General features: G+C 56.3%; 1 non-coding gene across 1 annotated transcript; it reads right to left on the reverse strand.

Moving 5' to 3' along the window:
* Positions 1–870: 870 nt before the first annotated feature.
* On the reverse strand, positions 871–946 carry TRNAI-AAU. Its single transcript has one exon. It is a non-coding gene; the product is annotated as a tRNA-Ile (tRNA).
* Between the last annotated feature and the right edge of the window lie 4,566 nt (positions 947–5,512).

The following is a 5,512-nucleotide window of genomic DNA, read 5'->3' on the forward strand; positions in this document are numbered from 1 at the left end:
GCGCAGGGAGTAGAGGGCGCGGTTGACGTCCTTCTTGGCCACCCGCAGGCGCCGGGCGAGGTCCCGCGCGTGGGCCCCGGCCCCCGGCCCGAGCTCGCCCAGGAGCCGGAGCACGCCCGCCTCCGGGCCGGACACCGACAGGCGTCCGAAGCTGGCGCTGAGGGAGTCCAGGCGCCGGTCCTCGACGGCACGGGCCCGGGACGGTCGGCCGGGACGCGGCCGGGGGGGACTGGGGTCGCCGCGGGCTCGGGCGCGGTCGGGGGGACTGGGGTCGCCGCGGGCTCGGGCGGGTGGCAAGGACGGGGGCCGCCGGGAGCCGCCCCTGCAGGAAATCTATCTGCTGTTGGTGAAGGTGGGCCAGAGAAGCAGCTCCGGCCCGGTGCCCGCAGCCCGGAGGGAAGTGGCGATCGGGGGCGCAGCCCTGGGGGGCAGAGAACGGGGAGACCGTTAGGGCGCCGGCGGGCAAAGAGGGACGACGACCGATCCCGTCCGTCGCGTTTACCGGGCGCCGAGCGCTGTCGTAAGTGCTTGGGAGCGCACGACGGAACAACAGACGGACGCGCTGCCCGCTCCGTGCCCGCCGCGGCGACCGGCGGCGGCCTAGCGGGTAGAGCCCAGGGGACCCGGGTCCTCCGCCCCCCGTCCGCCGGGCGACCTTGGGCGAGTCGAGTCGCTTTTCCCGGGCTCAGTTCCCTCATCTGTAAACGCGGGTCGGGGCCCTATCCCGGGACAGTGCCTGGCATCATCATCGTCATCGATCGTATTTATTGAGCGCTTACTGTGTGCTGAGCACTGTGCTAAGCGCTTGGGAAGTACAAATTGGCAACACAGAGAGACAGTCCCTACCCAACAGTGGGCTCACAGTCTAAAAGAAAAATACATGGGGATCGAACCCACGACCTTGGCGTTATTAGCACCACGCTCTAACCAACTGAGCTAACCGGCCGCCATGGCACATAGTAAGCGCTTAATAAATCCCACAATCCCACAATTATTCCCTTCAAGGCCCTACTGAGAGCTCACCTCCTCCAGGAGGCCTTCCCAGACTGAGCCCCCTCCTTGCCTTACCTCCTTCCCTTCCCCACAGCACCTGTACAGATGTATATATGTTTGTACGGATTTATTACTCTATTTATTTATTTTACTTGTCCATATTTAGTCCATTTATTTCATTTTGCTAATATGTTTTGTTCTCTGTCTCCTCCTTCTAGACTGTGAGCCCGCTGTGGGGTAGGGACCGTCTCTACATGTTGCCAACTTGTACTTCCCAAGCGCTTAGTACAGTGCTCTGCACACAGTAAGCGCTCAATAAATACGGTTGAATGAATGAATGTACTTCCCAAGCGCTTAGTACAGTGCTCTGCACACAGTAAGCGCTCAATAAATACGATTGAATGAATGAATGATTATTATCGTCAGACTCGGTCCCTGGCTGTGGTGGGGCTGGCGGTAATTTAAAGCGGCAGCGTGGCTCAGTGGAAAGAGCCCGGGCTTGGGAGTCAGAGGTCATGGGTTCGAATCCCCGCTCCCCCACGTGTCTGCTGTGTGACCTTGGGCAAGTCGCTTCACTTCTCTGAGCCTCAGTGACCTCATCTGGAAAATGGGGATTAAGAGACTGCGAGCCCCCCGTGGGACAACCTGATCACCCTGTATCCCCCCAGTGCTTAGAACAGTGCTTTGTAACATAGTAAGCGCTTAACAGATGCCATCATTATTATTATTTTTATTAAATCCACGAGAGGAAACCGGGGCCCGGGGGGTGATGAAGACTTGTGAGCCCACTCTTTTAGACTGTGAGCCCACTGTTGGGTAGGGACTGTCTCTATATGTTGCCAATTTGTACTTCCCAAGCGCTTAGTACAGTGCTCTGCACATAGTAAGCGCTCAATAAATACGATTGATGATGATGATGAAGTGAGTCACCCAGGTTCTGAAGGACAGTAGACCAGGGGTGGGATGGAGACTGATCATAACAACGGTACTTGTTAAGCGCTTATTATGTGCCCATCGCTGTTCTAAGCGCTGGGGCAGATACAAGCTAATCAGGTTGGACACCTGAGTACGTATTTACTCTTCTACATATTTACTATTCTATTTATTTTATTTTGTTAATATGATTTGTTTTGTCGCCTCTCTCCCTCTTCTAGATGGTGAGCCCGCTGTCGGGTAGGGACCGTCTCTCTATGTTGCCAACTTGTACTTTATTCATTCATTCAATCGTATTTATTGAGCGCTTACTGTGTGCAGAGCACTGTACTAAGCGCTTGGGAAGTACAAGTTGGCAACATCTAGAGACGGTCCCTACCCAACAACGGGCTCACAGTCTAGAAGGGGGAGACAGACAACAAAACAAAACCTGCAGACAGGTGTCAGGTCATATGTTGCCAACTTGGACTTCCCAAGCGCTTAGTCCAGTGCTCTGCACACAGTAAGCGCTCAATAAATACGACTGATTGATTGATTGAGGCGTGAACGAGAGAGCGGAGTCGAGGACGACAGCAAGGTTGCGGGCTTGTGAGACGGGGAGGACGGTAGTGCCGTCGACAGTGATGGGAAAGTCAGGGAGAGGGCAGGGTTTGGGAGGGAAGACAAGGAGTTCAGTCTTGGACAGTGCTCCAGTGCTCTGCACACAGTAAGCGCTCAATAAATAATAAAAATGGCATTTATTAAGCGCTTACCACGTGCAAAGCACTGTTCTAAGCGCTGGGGAGGTTACAAAGTGATCAGGTTGTCCCACGGGGGGCTCACACTTTTAATCCCCATTTTACACGAGGTAACCGAGGCCCAGAGAAGTGAAGTGACTTGCCCAAAGTCACACAGCTGACAAGTGGGGAGTTGGGATTTGAACCCGTGACCTCCGACTCCAAAGCCCGGGCTCTCTCCACTGAGCCACGCTGCTTCTCATAAATACGACTGAATGAACGAATGACACAGTCCCCGTCCCACCTGGGGCTCGCGGTCTCCGCCCCTATTTTGCCACCGAGGCCCAGAGAAATAAAGCGACTTGCCCCGGGTCCCGCAGCGGAGTGGGGATTCGAACCCGTGACCCCCAGGCTCCCCGGCCCGGGCTCTAGCGTGGCTCAGTGGAAAGAGCCCGGGCTTGGGAGTCAGAGGTCACGGGTTCTAATCCCGGCTCCGCCGCCTGTCAGCCGGGTGACTTGGGCAAGTCACTTCACGTCTCTGAGCCTCAGTTCCCTCGTCTGTCAAATGGGGATGAAGACCGGGAGCCCCCCGTGGGCCCACCCGATCACCTTGTATCCCCCCAGCGCTTAGAACAGTGCTCTGCACATAGTAAGCGCTTAACAAATGCCATTATTATGATTATTATCATTACCCACTCTGCCCCGCCGCTTCTCCGCTCCCCACCGTCCCTGACCCTGGGTCAATCAATCAATCAATCAATCGTATTTATTGAGCGCTTCCTGTGTGCAGAGCACTGGACTAAGCGCTTGGGAAATACAAGTTGGCAACATCTTGAGACGGTCCCTACCCGACAGTGGGCTCACAGTCCTGCGCGCTCTTCCCGCTAGGCCGCCCGGCCCCGCGGCCCTCACCTGGAGCTCCTCTGTGGAGATTGGCATGGCCGGAGCCCCCCCCCCACCCACTCCACGGCCAGTGTCCGGCACCGGTGGGCTTCCCCACGGGTCGGTCGGTGGGTCGGTCAGTCGGCCAGTGTCCGGTGCCGGCGGGCCTGGCCGCGGGTCGGTCGGTGGGTCAGTCCGTCGGCCAGTGTCCGGTGCCGGCGGGCCTGGCCGCGGGTCGGTCGGTGGGTCGGTCCGTCGGCCAGTGTCCGGCGCCGGCGGGCCTGGCCGCGGGTCGGTGGGCCGGTCTGTGGGTCAGTCGGTCAGTCCGTCCACCGGCTCCCCGAGGGGGAAGGTTTCATTTTCGGTTCCCGGGATCCCCCGCCCCCGGCCCCGCCCCCCAAGAGGCCGCGGAAACCCACACAACCCCTCCCCTCCTGTCTCCTCCTCCTCCATCGTATTTACCGAGCGCTTACTACGTGCACAGCACCGCACTAAGCGCCTGGGAAGTCCAAATTGGCAACCTCTAGAGACGGTCCCTACCCAACAGTGGGCTCACAGTCTAAAAGGGAGTAATAAGAATATTTGTTAAGCGCTTACTAGGTGCAAGGCACCATTCTAAGCGCTGGGGAGGTTACAAGGTGATCAGGTTGTCCCACGGGGGGCGGGTGTCGCAGTCTTCATCCCCATTTGACAGATGAGGTCACCGAGGCCCAGAGAAGTGAAGGGACTTGCCCAGAGTCACACAGCTGGCGGGGCCGGGATTCGAACCCGTGACCTCTGACTCCAAAGCCCGGGCTCTTCTCGCTGAGCCACGCTCCTCACGGACCCCTCCCCTTACAGCCCCCTCCCCTCCCCTCCTTTCTCCTCACACTGACCCCTCCCCTCCCCATCTTTCTCCTCACAGCCCCCTGCCCTCCCCTCCTTTCTCAATCAATCAATCAATCATATTTATTGAGCGCTATGTGCAGAGCACTGTGCTAAGCGCTTGGGAAGTACAAACTGGCAACATCTAGAGACAGTCCCTACCCAACAGTGGGCTCACAGTCTAACAGGGGGAGACGGAGAACAAAACCAAACATACTAACAAAATAAAATAAATAGGATAGATAGGTACAAGTAAAATAAATAAATAAATAAATAGAGTAATAAATCTGTACAAACATCTATCCATCTATCCAGGTGCTGTGGGGAAGGGAAGGAGGTAAGATGGGGGGATGGAGAGGGGGACGAGGGGGAGAGGAAGGAAGGGGCTCAGTCCTCCTCCCAGCCCCCTCCCCTCCCTTCCTTTCTCCTCCCAGCCCCCTCCCCTCCTTTCTCCCCACAATGACCCCGCCCCCTCCCCTCCGCCCCCTCCCCTCCTTTCTCAATCAATCAATCATATTTATTGAGCGCTTACTATGTGCAGAGCACTGGACTAAGCGCTTGGGAAGTCCAAGTTGGCAACATCTAGAGACGGTCCCTACCCAACAGCGGGCTCACAGGCTAGAAGGGGGAGACAGACAACAAAACCAAACATACTAACAAAATAAAATAAATAGAATAGATAGGTACAAGCAAAATAAATAAATAAATAAATAGAGTAATAAATCTGTACAAACATCTATCCATCTATCCAGGTGCTGTGGGGAAGGGAAGGAGGTAAGATGGGGGGATGGAGAGGGGGATGAGGGGGAGAGGAAGGAAGGGGCTCAGTCCTCCTCCCAGCCCCCTCCCCTCCCCTCCTTTCTCCTCACAGCCCCCTCCCCTCCGCCCCCTCCCCTTTCTTTCTCCTCACAGCCCCCTGCCCTCCCCTCCTTTCTCAATCAATCAATCATATTTATTGAGCGCTTACCATGTGCAGAGCACTGTGCTAAGCGCTTGGGAAGTACAAATTGGCAGCATCTAGAGACAGTCCCTACCCACCAGTGGGCTCACAGTCTAACAGGGGGAGACGGAGAACAAAACCAAACATACTAACAAAATAAAATAAATAGGATAGATAGGTACAA

This window comes from Tachyglossus aculeatus, chromosome Y4 (genome assembly GCF_015852505.1).
Source record: "Tachyglossus aculeatus isolate mTacAcu1 chromosome Y4, mTacAcu1.pri, whole genome shotgun sequence".
Taxonomy (NCBI): domain Eukaryota; kingdom Metazoa; phylum Chordata; class Mammalia; order Monotremata; family Tachyglossidae; genus Tachyglossus; species Tachyglossus aculeatus.